Raw genomic sequence first — 19,322 nt, 5'->3', positions numbered from 1 at the left:
CGCATGAAAAAGGGCATGAAAGGTCACCGATTTGACAACATTGAAGAGGTCAAGAAAAAAACGAAGAAGGAGCTGTCAGCCATTTCTAAAGATGACTACAAAAAATGTTTCGAACAGTGGAAGCACCAGTGGGACAAATGTATTAGTTGTAATGGAGAGTATTTTGAAGGGGATAAGGTTGTTCTGTAAAAAATTTGTAAATAAATAGCTTTTAAAAAATAATTCCGGTTTTTTTGGGTACCCCCTCGTACTGTTGTTTTTGTAGTACATATTATTTTATTTAATATTGAAAATAAACATAAACTATTTTACACAGTGTATTATGGGTAAGTAAAATACTTTTAAACTTATCTTATTGTTAGTGTACCGCCAAATTTTGAAATTGTTAAAAGTGTGCCGCGACAAAAAAAAGGTTTAGAATCACTGCTCTAGAATAATGTTTAGAATAAATTACTTTAATTAAAGAATTTAAGTAATATAGGCACAAAAACTACACTATTCTTTTAAGCTAAGCACAGAGCTGCGCTTTAGAACCACCAGCTTGTTCGGCCGTGGCTTTGTAGTGTCAAAAAAGTAAAAAGATAATAGTAGAATTTAATAAATTGAGAAAATGGTATGGAAAAGGCTTAAAAGAGGGCCGAAAATGGCCAAAAGAGCTGTCTCTTTAGCAGCGTTATAACGAGCAACTCCTTACGAGGTCTGTAAATTAAGTAATGAGACTTATTTTTTTTATTCAAAAAGAATTACAATTCTATATTGTCACCTTCAAAATAACTTCTTTCTGAAGCCACACAGCGCTGGAGACGTTTCTTCCACTCCTCATAGCAGTGCTCGAACTCCGATACTGGAATAGCCTTCAGCTGGTCGGTTACAGCCGTTTGAATGTTTTCGACTGCACCCAAAATGAGTTCCCTTGAGGTGATTTTTCAACTTCGGGAAGAGAAAAAAAGTCACAAGGACTCAAGTCAGGCGAATAAGGAGGCTGAGGAGCCACAGGAATGTTTTTACTGGCCAAAAACTCATTTATTGAAATTGCTGTGTGACAAGGAGCATTATCGTGATGCAACACCCACTTGTTCTTGATGTTTGGTCTCACGCGAATGACCCTTTTTCGAAGTTTTTCAAGAACACTTTTATCGAGAGGTTCTTGAAAAACTTCGTATTCATCATTGTTACTTATACACTACAGTTAGTGTAATCCGAGTTCGGCAATCCAGTCTTTTCGGTAGTCTAGTCAATCTAGACTTTTTCTAGTTCGTCCACAGTCTGCACTGTTTAGCCAATTCACTTATTATTAATAAATGTACATTTAGTTTCTATATTTTACCATTTGTAATTAATTATCTTTCGCTTAAATAACTTAGTATTTTTTTTTTTTTTTTTTTAGGGGGGGGGGTGAAATGCTACTTACGCACACTGTGCCGGACTCCCTCGCTAAAACACCCCCCTACTGCCAGGCCTAGCCTGGATTCGCTGTGATGTCAGCATTACATCAGGCTAGGCCTCAACCCTGCCCCTACCCCGGGGACCCTGCTTATACGTATTCCATGTCCCTTTTTTTAGAGACGAGTACTTCTCTTGCAAAACCAGCCACTAGCAACCAGTTAGTCCTGCAAGAGAGCATCGCCTCGACCAACATCTCAGGAGTCAACCGCCCGATTATCATTTCCAAATCCTTTCTGAGGCGACCCCACCTTTCGCACACAAAAAAAGGTATGGAAGGCGTCAAATCTCACTCCTGTACAGTATAAACAATCGTCTTGGGCCTCCTTCCCCATCCTCTTGAGGTATACTCTAAAAAAGCCATGCCCACTCAAGAGTTGGGTAAGGTAGAAATCCACTTCTCCGAAAGACCGCCTTATCCAGATGCTTATATCTCTTATAAGTCTGGCGGTCCATCGGCCACGCGGCTCCTCGTCCCAAGTAGCCTGCCATTCCAGGACGGTGCGGGAACTCTCCTCCCTGGACACGGCTTCCCTGTTGATTTCCGTTCTTCTCTTATAGAGCCTCTTACGCTCTCCAGCTAAAAGAGCAATAGGGATGACCCCAGCAATTACCATAATAGCAGGCTCGGATACGGTGTGATATGCCGAGGCAATCCGCAGTGCACCGAGCCTCTGGACCCTAGCCAATATCTTTCTATTTGTCATTTTACTTAGAGCATCCGCCCACACCTCCGCCCCATAAAGGAGTTTGGAGTGGGTGACGCTCATCAATACTCGACGGGTGCTTGCTCGCGGGCCTCCTACGTTGGCCATCAGCCTCCCCAGCTGCGCGACATTCTTCGCAGCTTTGTCTGCAGCCTGCTGAATGTGCAACCTAAAACTTAATCGCCTATCCACCGTCAATCCCAGGTATTGCACAGAATTCCCAGAGATCATCATCCCACAAGATGTCCGTCGGAATCCTTTTTTTTTGTTAAAAGCACAACCTCAGTTTTGGCCAACGCCAGAGATAGGCCGTGCTCGGCCATCCACCTGTTTACCACCCGCATCACTCGATTCAGCTTCAGCTGAGCTTTATCCGTGTCGCGAGCAGCAATTAGCGCAGCGACATCATCTGCGTAGCCCACTAACACAGTCTCCTCAGGCATATCCTGTCTGAGTAGACTGTCGTAGGCTACGTTCCATAAATCTGGGCCCAATATTGAGCCCTGTGCCGCGCCCGCTGTCACTGCCGAGGATCTTGGTCCGCTAGCAGTCTGATAAATGATTATCCGATTGCATAGATAATCACTCAAGACACGCAAAAGGTATTTTGGGACACAAAAATTGTCTTCCAGAGCGCGCAGCACGTCAATCCAACGAAGGGAATTAAACGCGTTCCGCACGTCCAGTGTGACTAACAAAACTACTCGACGGGAGTGGTGATTGTGGTCTTCTGCCCCTCTCACTGCTTCGATGACCTCTCTCACTGCATCAACGGTGGATCGCCCTGTACGGAAGCCATATTGTCTCGGGGATAGGTCTCCCGCGGCTTGTATCGCGGTTTTCAACCGTTCCCTAAGAAGCCTCTCATATAATTTGCCCGCCGTATCGAGCATACACAATGGTCGAAAGGATGATGGCAACGAATCCCCCTTACCCTTACTGATTAAAACTAACCGCGCCACCTTCCATCTTGAACTAAACATCCCAGATTTCAGGCAGGCGTTAAACATATCAAGCAGCAGTCCAGGTTTCTGCTGTGCCACGATCATTAGCACTTCATTAGGAATGCCATCAGGGCCCGCTGCTTTCTTTGAAATAACTTAGTATTAATACAACGAATTATTATGTTAATTATCTTATTAACTTAGTATTAATACAACGAATTATTATGTTAATTATCTTATTTCTACTGAGCTGAGTAAAGCTACTTAGTGAAATTGTCACTTAACATGTCCCACTTTATAAACTTACTGCATCTCATCACAGTTAATCTTTTGAAAATACTGAAAATTACGAAGAAGTTAATAGACCTTCGTAAATTGTTGGTCGATCTTGAAGAATAAAAAGGTTGATGAATAGTGACATTCAAATAAACTGGGATAAAGCGCGTAGTCGTTGATCCAATCTGGTTGAAACCAACCAACTGACTAACATGAACATTCCACTGACAGTACTTGTTCAAAGTAATATTGTTCGCTCGCAATGTTGCAGTTGAATGAGTGGGCGATGTGCAGTCAATATATGCAAGAGAGATCCAGAATATATCTATGGGTGGACCATGTACCAGATGCGCAATGTAATTAGCTAACCCTGTGTTAAAATGTTATTTTAATGCGAACATGTGGACATTGAAGGCAAAGCACTTGTCTAAACTCATTGTTCTCAAATGCATTCCGTACGTGATTGTGTTTGTAGCAGCTTTTTGACGCGCACGTAAACTTGGTAAACTTGTCTGCAGAGAGAGAAACCAACTGGTTTGTTACCGGATGCCCTCTCTGAACATCCAGAATAACTATTCTAGTCCAGACATGTCCTTTAATTTTCTAATTAGCTGGACCCTGTGTTTTACTGCGTCACTGTGAATACAGTCATTTTACCTTCAGCATGCATTATCTATCCAATCTGAACAAGGAATGTCCAGCATTACTTTCATAATTTAGTACGACCTCACGAAAATTACGAAGCCAGATGCAACTTTACATTTCTAAGCACCAATTTTCCACAATAAATATGATGAACTTAAGATATTGGATTGATTAAACTGAATGGGATTTATCGATTTTTCTGCAAAACTAGACAGGTATACAAATATTCGAGGGCCGCCATAATCGCCGTAGGGAGAGTGATAGTTGTTACAGGGCTAGACTGAGTCGAAGGGAAAGGGATACCGCCACAGTTGGTAAAGTAATGCCTGAATCCAGAGTGTTGATAACCGGTGATATGGAGGAGAATTTTAGGTTGGACGAATTGGATTCAGTGACAAATTTTAAAGCTTAGCCTGTTTTGTATAGTGCAAATCCGTATGTTCATAGAGGAATTAGCTTACTAATTTTCGTAAGTCTTATTAGAAAGAGACAATATGGAGCGGTCACTGAGTAGTCTTCAGAGAAGAAGAAAACGGTTTTTGAGTTCGGAGCGTTTCAGTCGTGCGTGAACGTGTCCTTTGGACTGTATGGGGTCTCCAAGATGCAAGTGGCAAGACATGGTCGACAGATGGGATGGATATTCCGTTAAGATAGAGAGGAAGAAGGTTTTTTGTTTAACCTAAATGTTACACACAGATCACTTTTATCTTCCACTAGAGAAGCCAGGGCTCAAAGAGAGGATGGTGATTTTGAAGAGAACGAGATACGATAACTGGAACGACGTTCAATGACAAGATTGTCGTATCACTGGCAAAGGTGAATACCGAGGTGTTAGGGTGATTCGGTGTGTCAGCTAGGATATATTGAGCTAGAATACTGCCTTGGGATAAGCCAGTAAGGATTAGATGAATTGAGGAGAATGATGCACCTCGGCACCCTTGAAAAAACTATCAGAGATAGAATTTCAAAACTAAGTGCTAGATACTTGGAACTATCCCTTTGAGCTTTAATATGAAGCTTATAAGAGAACAATAAGAAGCTAAGATACGAAGTAAAGTTATCGTTCATTAATCCTAAAGAATTTTGATTCTAACCGACCACAGGTTCAACTAAAAAAAGGATAACTAATTAAAAAGAGATTCTTCAGTTGGATAATTCAAGAGTAATGTTACTAAGGACATCTTAAATCCATCCTTTATCTAAGTTGTCGAGGCTTTAGAAAAGGTACGCCAGATATCACTTGTCCTTAATCATGTTCTTGGCATCTATCGTGATGTGGTGAGGATCTTCTATCCATTTCCTCATTTAAAACATTTCCTTCCCAGCAGATTTTCCTTTTTTTCTCAAGGACCCTTGCCAGGAAAAAAAAAAACATTCTTAGGCAAACAAGTATCCTTCCTGCAATCCTGCAGTCATGCCCAAACCATTTCAACTAAATTCTTTCCACCACTAACGGATTAATTTTCGAAATAGTTCCATTTTGAATGCGGTCTCGCATTAAAAGCTATTCTGTCTTTTTTATCAGGTACTGTATTTCAATTCAAACTTTATTTGTATAGAGATACAATGTACCTGTTATAAAGGAGTTCAAGTTCATGTTCACTTTATAAACTTTGTAGACTGTAAGATCTTAGTTTTACATATTTTTCTCTTCAAAATTATTAATTAATTTGCAAAATTCTTCTTTAGGATTATTATATTTGTTTATGTGGCGTGGGATTCTAAAACTTTCATAGACTGGGCAGCTGTTAAACGATTAATGTTTCCGGCTCGTTCTTATTATACATTAAACAATGATCTTTGGGCTTGATTGTATAAATTACATCATTTATTTTAAATTTAGTAACATAAGGGCCACCCAATCTTATTTCAGAAAGACTTCTTGTAACTTGAAGAGAAATGAATTTATCTAAATATTGTTGACCAACATTTTGTAATAAATTTTGAGAATTCCAAAATATATTAAACATAATGTTATTTACTTTATTTAAATCAGTTAAGTGCAAATATGCCCTTTACCTGTCTAAAATTATAGAAATATTAGGTTTTAAATATAAGCATTCTAATGAGCCCAAATCTTCTAAATTAATTTCTTTTAAGCATTCAACTACTTGTAAGTACCAATTAAATTTAATGTTGCTTGGATAGAGCTTACTCATTACAATCAGTCTTTTTAAGCAGATTTTTACATAATTATCATCATTTACACAAAGAATTTTATGCAACCATCTTAATGCGTGCTTCCATTACTTCGTATTTCAAATGAAGTTGTTCGGTTTCAAGGAGTAATTAATGATTGGGAGTAAGGTACTGTATTTAGCAGGCTTGGAGATGGCCTCAGCTCCATAAGTGAGTACAGAAATAAATGCTGGATGGCCCACGTTAGTTCTGTGAAGATTCATTTTCAAAAATGGTTAGCAGAGGAGAGGGATTCGCAAATAATAACATACATTTTTGTAGTATCGTGCTGTAGTCATAGAGAGAAGCAATAATTATGGAAATTCCAACAAATATGTTTAGAACAGTGTATGATCAGATGTACCCACTGTTTCAAATACCCTGCAAGTTGATGTATCTTTAATTCCGATTCTACAACAATAAGTATTATGTAAGCTAGGATGTGCGAGTTTTCTACGCTTGTTTTGTTAAATATATACCCAATACTCAAGATGCTATGGTCTTCTTGTGCTTAAAGAATTAGTTTAATGGTTACTCCCAAGGGGTGATCCCTTAGGGCCCACTTTAAACCAGCTGCCTATCCTTGAGAATTTCCCCCCCCCCCCACCAAGGAACGACTAACAACTAATCCAACTCCACTGCCATGGATGATGGACAGTGTAGAAGGTAAAAAGAACATTATTGGGAAGCTGGAAGCTGCACTAAAACAGGCTCCAGGCAAAACGAATCTCAAATGTTGACGCGCCCTAAAGTGAAAAAAAAATAAAAATAAAAGAAGATAAAACTGCGAGTTTCCACAGAATAGTTTTGTTAGAGTAAAACTAGGATGGTAAACATCACACTCTAGAACACCGGAAAGAGTAACTTTATGGTTTTGCAACTGACCTAAATATTGGCGCTGAAGAAAGGGTGTGGACGAAAAAATAGCTAGAAATTTATTGTGCCCACTAAGGAGTTCTTATGGTGTTTGCTGGAAAAGAAAAGGAGGTAACCTGAAGAGGTTTATTTATTTCTAGGACTTTGTTTCTGTTCTCTCTGGGAGCTTCTGATCCAAATTCTTGAATTTATCTTATTCATGTCTCTTAAAATAATATCCCCTACCTAATAGTCAGCATCTATTTAAAATTTGTAACTGTAAGCAATATTAGGAAATAACTGAAACATCTACCCTTGAAACTAACATATATGTACCAAGCTTGGTCGGACCATTGTCGCGATTAACCAAAGGTAACAAACATTTGTTATTCAATATTGTTTGCTTTACAAAGTACGCTGCTCCTATATTGTTTACATACGGCTACTACTAATAATACAGTGCTGAAACACCTAATCGAAGTTGTTTTCTTAGTATTTTAGAAGCTTAATTTTGTAAAGACTATAATCGTGAAAAAAGATAACTACCTGTTGGAAATTGGCTATCGTATTCTTCGGGCAATCGATCATGGCATCGCTATTCCCCGCATTCTTGACATTTGAAATAAACGAGTCCCTTGCTAGGGGAATTGAAACAGAACTACCAGGATAGGAAGGATTCGTGGAATAAAAAATACACCTCCCAACAAACCTCCCTCTCCATTAGTTATGGCTGTTGGTGAAGATAAAGAATCTGATGATTCACCTTTTGACGACGACGACGACGACTGCATCAATATTTTTGCACCATTTGCTCAAAAATCAGCAACTATCACCGAAGCATGGAAGACAGAAATAATTAATTATACCAAATTAGACGAAGCACCAGTAGACGTTGACATTTTAGAATGGTGGAAAACACTTGAGAATTCCTTCCACGGTAGCCGATCGGTTGAGGCGAGACCTGCAAAGCTAACATGCATTGAGGTACTGGGTTTGATTCCCGGTCTTAGGGCCTTGTATTTTATTTAAAGGGTAATAAAAGAAATTTACAGTGAAGTATGTTTGCTAGTCGCCTCCGTCCACGACACCTAATTGGTAGTTGGGACGTTAAGCCCCGCCTGAAAAATAGGCATTTACTTTACTTACTTACTAACAGGAGAGGTAAACAATCCTCAGGGACGCCGACAACAATAGCAGAATTAATTTTACAAATTTTGGGCAAAAGTCCATTCCTGCTTTAAGGCAGCCAAGGAGAAACCGGGATCACTACGATCTGAAAATCAGATTATTTCAAGGTAGAAGTGGGGTGTGGATGATGGCGAATTTTTTTTTGTTGCTATTTTTGTATATTTTTTTAAAGTTTATATTTGCAGTTCGAAAGCTTAATTTTTAAAGTAGTAGGTATTAAATTATAAATCGCCTACTTTTTTAGACGGATCTTAACGTCCAACTACCAATTTAGGTGTCGTGGACGAAGGCGGAAGCTAATACTTTACTATAAACAATTTTTTCCTAACAAATAAAAAGTAGTCATACGCAGGATTCGAACCAGCGATCTTCCACATACAAAGCGAAGCTCTTGACCACTAGACCAACGCCCTACCCAGTTACTTGTAAGTATTTCCTTCTCCATACAGTTTTCTTTTAGCTGCTGCGACAGAAAATCTAAGGTATAGAAACTTGTAAACCACTTTTCCCAACATTTTAAACTTATTTCAGTTTAGTTATTTCCTCTCTCTTTTTATCTAGATGTCTCACTCCCTCTCACTATCTCGACCGTCTTTATTTATTTACCTTTTTTGCTATTTAACTCTTCTTTTTTTTCTTCTTTGCTTAAGACTGTCTTTTTTTGTGACTTCTATGGGATTTCTTCTTTTGCCTCTCTAAACAAAGTTAAACTTTGTTCAAGCTCTCAGCCGAAATGAATGGTCTAAATTAGTCACTTGAGAAAATTCCGTGACAGTATATAATTTAATTAATTACAACAGTAATTACAAGTCATTAGTGTACTCAGTGTGCTGGTTAAGGATGCTGGCAGAATTAGAATGAAGAGAGATGTCTTGACAGGGTTGAAAGATAGCAATTCCAGCGTTAGGCGCTTTTAATGACGTGAAACACTGTTCCGTCAAAACTGTAGAATTTAAAAAAAAAGAAACGAATCAATCATCTTGACTATTGTGAATACCTGTTGAAATGCCTTCTCTAATCTCGTTAGTTATTACACATTTTGGATACTCGTAGTTTTTATTTTTCTAGAAAAATGGCTACACTAATATAATTAAACATATCAGCAAACGGTGGAAAAAATTGTTAGCTAGCGCTTTACTCAATCGATTTTCTCAATTTACTTTGATTTTTCGAATTGTTAATTTTATAAATACTAGGTTAATTAACAATTATATTTTTAATTTACGTTTTGTAAAAGTATATGTAATTAAATTGCATTTTTGAAATTAGTATATCTTGTAAAAATGTGCCCAACATATCATAGAACCGCATTTAATGTGCATAGAAAAACATGGACATGCTGAAAATGTGGTAAAAAAAAAAATATACATTAATTCCTTGACCTACTTAAGGTAAAGTACTCGATATTCCTTCACCTCAGTTCGCCTGTACTAAACCAACACCATCTAACCTAATCCAATACTCCACCCTGTCTGTAGCAGTTCCTCTATACAGCAGGATCCTAAAGCCACTTATCCAGTTCCTAATCCCCTGTACTGTGCGACCACACGCATCCAGCCAATTCTAATCTCCTTCTTTCTCTGTCGCAGTAGCAGCAGTATGCATCTAAATACCATGTGTTCTAGAGTAAGTGGTTGCCCTCATTCAAAATTACCAGACTGTTTCAACCAGAAAGCCTCAAGCATTTCACACATGCTCCTTGTCCAGTCAACACCTGGACAACCACAAACTATTTCCAATTTTCATTTTACTTGCTACGACCCTAATAAGGTCCTTCCTTTTTCAGAATTATTCCTGATTTCCTGCCATTTCCTCAATACATGTTCATTCAGCCTTTTCCTTAACTCATTCACACATCCAATGGCTCCACTTTCATATACTTCAATGACGCTCTCTATGATCTCGAATTCCATTCTTATTTACATGATATATCGTTTTGCCCTTTCGTAACAGCCAACATAACTGGCAAAGGACTTAATGCTAATTAGAGACTGTAATGATTGTTTTGTATTAATGCAAAAATGTAGAAAAAATTCAGAAAACAGTCTAAATTTTAAAACTGATACGAACAATTTAAACAACATATACGCCAACTTACTACAACACACGACATCCTCACTACCAAGCAAATATCTCACACACAGACCGATCACTCTCAGTCCACGAGCTGACAAGACAGAAGATACACCAACCCTTTAATGATGTAAAATATTACATTGTAAATTAGGTAAATAATGTTGTAAATTTCGTTGAAATTCATTGTAATATAATTATTGTTAACACACTGTAAATATGTTCCACAGCCCTGAAGATGACCTAGTCCCCTAGGTCGAAAGCTCGGCATAATAAAAATATATAGTGACTGAAACTGGCAGTTATTTTTTCATCCTACTGCAAAAATATAGCTTTCTTAGAATACTACCAATGACTGGCCACCCCAGTGCTAATTATTAAGGCAAAGTTAGCTATATAATTGTTTTTAGGATAAGCCCTCCAATCACTGGGCTAAGGACCGTGTCCTTCACCTTCTTTCTCTCCACCAATCGCCGGTGAGTTGACGGACGTGTGAAGGTTGATGATTGGAAGATGGGTTCTCAAACAGTACTCCACTGGAATGGCGGTGCATTGAAAAACTTTTTAGTTTAAACAAGCTCCAGGCAATGTGCATCGAAAGTTAATGCGAATCGCTTGTAATGAAGTGCAACATTATTGATAGATCTAACATAATATATTTACAGAAAAACTGCACCTTACCATCCAATCTTTAGAACAGAATTAAAAGAAATTCCACCCCGAAAGAGACCAACCTGAAACAAAAACAAAAAAGATGCATTTAATTAATTTTGAAACACAGAAACATATTCAGTTAATGTTAAGGCCAAGAAATACAGCTTTCAGACTATGCTACCACAAAATATACGAGGGTCGTTTGAAAAGTCCGTGCAAAAAAAATTTTTTGGGGTAAACCTTTTTTATTTTTCAACATAGTCTCCTTTTAGACTTATATACTTCGTCCAACGCTGCTCTAGTTTGTTGATCCCTTCCGAATAATAGGATTTGTCCAAGTCTGAAAAATAGCCATTCGTTTCTGCAATCACCTCCTCGTTTGAATAAAATCTTTTTCCCGCCAGCCATTTCTTCATATTGGGGAACAAATAGTAGTACGAGGGAGCCAAGTCTGGAGAATAGGGGGGATGTGAAACGAGTTGGAACCCTATTTCCATTAATTTTGCGACCACAACTGCTGAGGTATGAGCTGGTGCGTTGTCGTGATGGAAAAGGACTTTTTTGTGGGCCAATCGTGGGCGTTTTTCTTGCAGCTCGGTCTTCAAACGGTCCGATAACGATGTATAATATGCACCTGTAATAGTTTTACCCCTTTCCAGATAGTCGATGAGGATTATTCCTTGCGAATCCCAAAAGACAGTCGCCATAATCTTTCCGGCCGAAGAAACGGTCTTCGCCTTTTTTTTGGCGCAGATTCCCCCTTGGTAACCCATTGTTTAGATTGTTCTTTGGTCTCAGGAGTGTAGTGATGTATCCATCTTTCATCCACAGTGACGAAACGACGCTTAAAGTCCTGCGGATTCTTCTGGAGCAGCTGCAAACCGTCCTTGCAACACTTCACACGATTTCGTTTTTGGTCAAGCGTGAGCAATCGCGGCACCCATCTTGCGGATAGCTTTGTCATGTCCAAATGTTGATGCAAAATATTATGTACCCGTTCATTCGAGATGCCCACAGCACTAGCAATCTCACGCACCTTCACTCTTCTGTCAACCATCACCATATCATGGATTTTATCAATGATTTCTGGAGTAGTAACCTCAACAGGGCGTCCAGAACGTTCAGCGTCACTTGTGCCCATATGGCCACTCCGACAATTTTGAAACCACTTATAAACTGTTCTAATCGAAGGTGCAGAGTCGCCATAATGTTTATCAAGCTTCTCTTTAGTCTCCTGAGGCGTTTTGCCTTTCATAAAGTAGTGTTTAATCAACACACGAAATTCCTTTTCGTCCATTTTTTGAAAATCACTCGACTTCCTCGATTCAAACGAATGCCAAACACAAAGAAATAGACCGATCTGGCTGAAACTTGGTGTGTGTTCTTCCAAGAGATGCTACTAACTAAACATAACCTCGATACGCGCCAGTAGTGCTATCTCTCTGACTTTGCACGGACTTTTCAAACCATTCAGTTAATGTTGTTCAATAATCGATATTACATTATAAACTAAGGCAGTAATCAGGGAAATTTGTTAAAAAAACACTGTCATCAACTGAGGAATATTAAACCTTAATATTGTGCACAAAATTTAGACTCGAAATTTAAGGTAACAGCTAAAAACAGAAGTAGAACTCAGTACAGAAGAGTCACAATATGGCTTTCGTATTGCTGCAAGCTCTCAGGAACTACTGTTCAACTTAGAACATCTGTAAAATCAAGTAGAACTGTAAACAATAACTTTTACGGATGATTCAATAGTAGAGGCGAAGACAAACTGCAGGAATGTGCATCGGAAATGAATGCAATTCTATCGTCTGGGAAGTGCTACTTAATTGATAAATCTAAGTAGATTTTAGGGTTATGGTTCAAATAAGTTTGAAGCGAATTTCAAGTTAAAAATAATTGATTGCGTAAAATGCGGCAAGAAACAATCGTGAGAATGTAGAAGAGAGATTTTTGGGAACTACAGCTAGGTTAGTCTAATAAAAACCTTTGAATTGATGAAACTAAAAATTTTCTTAATTATTAATGAATTAATTGAAACTTTTTTTGTAAAACTGTATTGGAAAAGTTTAGAATTCATTAAAACTTTCATTAAAAAATTGCAGAAGGATTATTCCTTCTAATAAAAGTTTAGTAATTTTGTTCTGATAGAAACTCAAATATTTAAACATCTACTTAGTTATGTCTTACGGAAAGAAGTATTGATAAATTTTATTCTCTGAGCTTCCAAATAAAGAAAATTGTAAACAAGAGTTTTTAATATGAATATTTTGTTTGTCTTTTATCATTTAGAAATTCAGTAATTAAAGTGGTGCACCTAAAAGTACGACTAACTGGGCTAATAGTATGAATGGAAAGTTATCCAAGGGTTACCAGAAGTAGAAGGCCTCAGTCAACCTAGAAGATTGTCTGCGAAAGGGAGAGAAAAAAAGCCAGCACGATCGAATAGCAATTTGGTAAAAGAACCAGAGTGTAATTAGTTATAAATGGATTTTGCGAAATCCTAGACGAATGGAAACTTGGATTGAAAAGTTTAGATTCCGATGAGAATGAATTATTTTTGTAAAGTTCTAATTTGATATTGATGTAATCAGTGAAAAGTAAAGTTGTCTACTCGTGTTTAACGTCTCTGGGCGTTTTTCTAAGTGAGTTACAAGAAGCAGTTTGAATCTAGAATGATGTCAAGTTGGTATTAAACAAAAATGTTATTGAATAAAGTTAAATTAAAGAGTTTTCCTTTTTTCTTTAATTTAAGGCGCGTCAACATCTGAGGTCATTGGCGCCCCCAGCTTTTTCCAGCGCACTACTGGCCAACGGACTCTGTACCATAACGAGGTATGGCTATTAAATAACGAGTCTGACGCTGTAAAACATTTTATTTTAAATTTATACATATTTAGTTATTATCACCTTCAATATACACCCCTCCCCTATCCCTACAACGCTCCATGCGAATTTACCATTGTTGGAAACAGTGCTGGAAGTCTTTTTCTGTCAGCTCCTGCATGACGCGTGCCGCTTTTTCTTTCACAGCTTCAACGGATTGAAATCGTGTTCCTTTTAATGCAGATTTGACTTTAGGGAACAAATACAAGTCACATGGGGCCAGATCAGGCGAATAAGGCGGATGGCCTTAAAACTGGGATGTTGTACTTGGCTAGAAACGTCTTGACAGACACAATGCAGTGTGAGCCGGCGTGTTGTCTTGATGGAGAACCCGTGACTTGTTCTTCCACCACGGAGTTGAGCAAGCACCTCGCGGTAGTAATGTTGATTAATTTTAATCGATATTTTCATCCGTTTTGGACGTGGAAGGGCGACCCATGCGGTCATCATCTTTGACGTCTTCTCGGCCATCTTGGAAACGCTTGAACCACTCAAAAACTTGCGCACGTGATAAACATGCATCGCCATAAACTTCTTTTAATAAAAGATAAGTTTCAGTAGCGGTTTTACCAAGTTTTATGTGAAATTGCACAATTCGTTGCTCTACTACATGTGTAGTATCATGTTTTCGGCAAAACGAAACTAACACCTTTTACACAAACGACAGATTTCTCTACAAACACGTGATAAGGCTTTACGCTGCACAGCTATTGGTCGTTAGGATTGCCTCATCTAGAATGATGTGCCAACATGCATAGTTCTTCTGTAGCAGCATCAGTCTCGTTATTTAATAGCCACACCTCGTACTGTCTTGCGAGACCAACACCGGACAGTGAGCTGCAAGACGTTCCTAGGAAGAGAAACTCTAAGGGCCAGCAGATGGATTCGAACCCGAGATTTCCGCGTAGGAATCAAATACGCAAACCAGATAGCTAATTCCTTCCCTAAATTAATATGAGTTAATATTGTTTATTATTTTATTCATGTCTACCTTATTATTATTTCTCCTTATTATTATTTTACATTTTTGAAATTTTTTCTAGAATTCCACTGCTTGTTTTACTTGTTTTTTTGTTTTTAACATTGGAGACTGTGAAGAAATAATGGCTTTGGTCAAGAATGGAAGAAGTCAGAGCTACAGCATTACATCTTAACAGATATATTAAAATTTTATCCAAAATCGGCCCTCTTAGAAAGCTACGAACATAAATAAATAAAAGAAAATTAATAAATAAGGTTACAGATGTGAAGAAAAGATGCAATAATAAATGCAGAAGGCAGAAAAATGCCGGGATGTTTTGTGCATAGAGTTGTAATAAATCAATAGCCTAGAGTTACCTTATTTTTCATTAAAAACTTTTAACCTTTTTTGTAATTAAATTCTAAAATACAAAGAATAGTAATTATAATAAGTAAAGTTAGGTAAAAAAAATAAAAAAGTCAGAAATAGTTCAGTACAAATTAATACGGGTAGATGTCGCCGGGGTGTTCCTGTGCCGGCCGAGCGACTCTCCGTCGCAATGCGGCCCCCTCTACGCCTACGTAACTCTTTAGTTACGCCCTTTACCTCCCAGCACAAACCGCCTCATACACCATTCTACTAACGATATTCTACCTAGAAACGAAGGGAAAAAAGAGAGCACTAACTCTGAAAGGAACCTACTATAGCAGAAAACATCATATCAATACCGAGGTAGGGCTAGTCTAACGTCGAACTAGTAACTGTGATGTTCGTCTGTAGCTTCTTTTCGCTTTTACAACGTTACGTCAACGTACAAGTTTGTTTTTTTTAATTAATTTGATTTAAATAATATTAGATATTATCAACTCTGTTCCTAATTTACTTTTATTCATGAATCGTTAAGATTATAAAAAAATCTCTTGTAAAATATCCCACACAACCTCACATTATACTTTTCTCTACAAAATGACTAATGGTAGGCGTTTTTTTAAATTTTTGAACTTCAATTTTCATTGAAAATACGGAGTTGTAAATGTTGGGAGATATTTAAATTTACAGAAACTGTCCATTGAGCTAATTGCACCGCCAATTCTGCAAGATAACCAGACTGTTTAGAGGTGGTGAACTAGAGTTTTTGACTGTATTCAAAATGTTAAACCTAAGAGAGTTAGCACTCATTTTAAAAATTTTAAGGTTTTAGGAGAAATTCTATGTAAAGTTCTTGGTGTTTACTTGCGGAAATGGTGTAACCTTTTTTTGTTATGCTAAAAGGCTGAACCGAGGTAAGTTTCAAAATATCTTAAACTATAAAAACTTCAAAATCAACTTCAACAAAAAAAATAATGAATTTAAAACTTTATCCTGACTAGATAACATAAATATTGCGATCTTCTTACTAGTTTTGCTAAATCGAGAACCTTTAATAGTACTCCTCATGGCACTGCCAAACAAGATTCGCTAAAAATCTCGCCGCGTGCACAAAAAAAATCATTATTGCATCATTAATCACAGTAATTTTCAGCTATACCAATTGCCTAACAAAACCTAATTTCTCGAAGAACACAGTAGAGGACAAAAGTAATTGCATTTATGAAAGAAAAACAGAAATTGGCCTAAAAACAAACAAGTTCAAGTAAAAGAATAAATAATTTATTACATTGACTCAGGATATGGGAAATATCTTCCCGTTTGATACGCCTGCAATTTATTCGGGCTGATTTCCGTTTCGAGATAGACAATTAACGAAATGAAGATATCACAAGAACAATATCTCATTCAAGTTTAATTCAAGAGAGAACTTTAAACCAATACACTAAATAAGAGGCCAGATTGCGTTTACAGCAGCGGAAAACGTCTAAATTATATATTCTATAAATATAAAGATCCATCTCAGCTCAGTTGGACTAACCGATCTTTTGATATTGTGGCCAAGGCGGGTTTTAACAATAGTATTATACTACATATTTCTAAAAATTATTACAGTATCACGGATAACACTCCTATATGGTCGCCTGGTTTGTAAATCGAGATACAACTCTGAGATATAAAGTTATAAATAAACCAATAAATGTGTTCAATGGCAAACTAAAACATGTAACAATTTCAATACGTATTTGGAACACACAAGCATAGATCTTTTAATCTATGGGCTAGAAATTACATACAACAAAAGATTACACCAGATCTCTGCAGGACTAATAACAAAAGGTTACAGAACTGAAAATAATACAGTAATAAAAGAGGAGGGATTAGCTATGCCGTTAGCGTATAGACCCGCGTTCGAATCCGGCAGCTGACCCTTAGATTTTCTATCTCTTCCTAGGAGCTTCTTACAGCTCACTGTCCGATGATGGACAGTGTTGTCTGTAACGAGAGAACACTGTCCGTAGTCATGCAGTGCACTGAAAAAAGCTCCGGGCGCCAGTAAGCTTAGATGACGACGCGCCTTAAATCTTTAAAAAAAAGAAATATACAGTAATAAACGATATGTCTTACTTTAAACTCACAAAACAAGAACAACTGAAGTGTGTGATGGAAAAATAAGTGAAGTCGAAATCTCTATACCAATGTACCTCTAACGATGAATGAAACTTTGAAGTCAGTCAGGGGCACTATAAACATGTGTGGTTCGATAGACTAAGAACTTTTTTAATTTATTAATGTTATATTTCCTAAATTAACTTAATGCAGTTTAATCGTTACAATTTAAGAACCTGGCCTATAATTACCTTCTTATTCTAAATATGGCTTTTGCAGAGATTTCAGCTGAATAGTTAACATATTCTCTTAATTACTAACAGAGCAGAAATATTGTTCTTCTGTCAGCTCTACTCTTCTAAAAGTTTTACTTAAGTTCAAATGTTACATCTGCCCTTTAGTCTCACTTTTTCACTACTTAAAAGGCAAAAAAAAAACAGACTGATTACAGTAATGGTAATGAAGGGAGATTCTATAATATTATGGAAGATGAGTTACCTAGACAATCATGGTTTAAGGGAACTCACTAATAAATGGGTTGTTACGACAATAAGCAGGCTGAGAGCGAACCACGCGGTGTGCGGATCGTATCTACACAGGATCAACAAAAGGTCCTCTCCTCTCTGCGTAGATTGCAATGAGGAGGAGGATTTCAAACATATAATAATGATATGTCCAAGTTATGTAGTAGGAAGTCGTTTGACGACTTAAACAGATTTTTAGATGCACCATTTCACTACGAAGACATAATAATTCTCCACCAACATCTATGTGCTTAAATCTATAGCAGAGCTAGCAAAGAAATATGAATGTATTTAAAAGTTATAGCCGATTAGAATGAATGCAAGAAAATGATTAGAGAAGGATTATGTGATTTTAATTTCGGTTAAGCTATAAGGATGGCAGGAATATAGAGTACTGATCCATCCATTAGTTGTAAGGTTTATGTAAATAGTAGAAGGATGAATGTGTGAAGCGAATGTATTTATAAGTAAGAATGGAGAGTGAGTGACATTCTAGTGTCTAGCACCTAGACGATGCTGGCTGTATGGCGAAAGCCAATGCCCAAAAAAAAGGCAAAAACAAACTATCAGAGAAATAATTCTTTAAACTGTGACTCGCAATACTACATCAGACATAGCGATTTGTCATAAAAAATTTATCCTGTATAAATTCTAGATTTATTATAACCAACCTAAGTGTTGATCTCTGCAATCATTGACAAAACTTATCACGCTAAAATTGATCAATATATTGGAAAAAGGGATTTTAAAAGTTCTGTGCAATAAGTTCAATAAGTTCTGCAGCAATAATGTAGGCGGTGGCCGTGGGCACACTGCAGTTCGGTCGGCACTAGCAGATCAAGGTAAGCCAACCTATAAATAAAATCCAAGTCCAAGAACTGGAATCGAACCCATTATATACATCAATACAGTTTAGTTCACAGCCAGCGGCTCTTTATAATGGGCCTTGGCCATCTATTGGTAAATTAATACTGACTGAGAAGAATTAAGTATAAGAAGGTTTAAAAAATACAGCGTTACAGCTACGGTAAAGTTTGGAAGCAAAAAGAAAATGGATATCTACCCAGCTTTAATATAATTTTCGTCATTTAATTAATCATTATTACATTATTTAATTATAGGTGGATAAAGCATTAATTAATTAAAACTAAAGAAAACTTTTTACCGGAGCTTTCCACCGTTAAAACTTGTTCTTCTAGGCATTGAACAAAAAAGCTCGCTGCCTTTTTTGTTCTTTTTTCTTTATCACTTTATTTAATTTTTAGATTAAAGAAATAAGCAAGAAGGGGACATTTTAATTATTAATAAATTAATGGCGGCCATCATCGCGACTGTTGCTTTATTATCATTATTTATTTTTTGTAATCTTTTATTGAAATTTTCAACTGCAACGATTTTTGCAACAAGCAAATATAACAATGTTGGGAATGAAGATAGGAGAAGGCACCCAGTGGCGACACTCCATTAACGTGCTCTAGCTATACTGATCTTATGATGAGAGTAG

The 19,322-nt window shown here is 37.2% G+C and overlaps 1 protein-coding gene across 8 annotated transcripts in view; it reads right to left on the bottom strand.

Moving 5' to 3' along the window:
• The window catches only part of Tomosyn (syntaxin-binding protein tomosyn), a 476,946-nt gene that overhangs the window by 182,637 nt on the left and 274,987 nt on the right, over positions 1–19,322 (bottom strand). The gene's annotated exons all lie outside the window — the stretch shown is intronic.

Source organism: Rhodnius prolixus, unplaced genomic scaffold, assembly GCF_049639745.1.
Source record: "Rhodnius prolixus isolate KJV_2025 unplaced genomic scaffold, Rpr scaffold_3, whole genome shotgun sequence".
Taxonomy (NCBI): domain Eukaryota; kingdom Metazoa; phylum Arthropoda; class Insecta; order Hemiptera; family Reduviidae; genus Rhodnius; species Rhodnius prolixus.
Note: the sequence above shows the minus strand (reverse complement) of the source record. Positions and strands in the feature narration are given on the sequence as shown.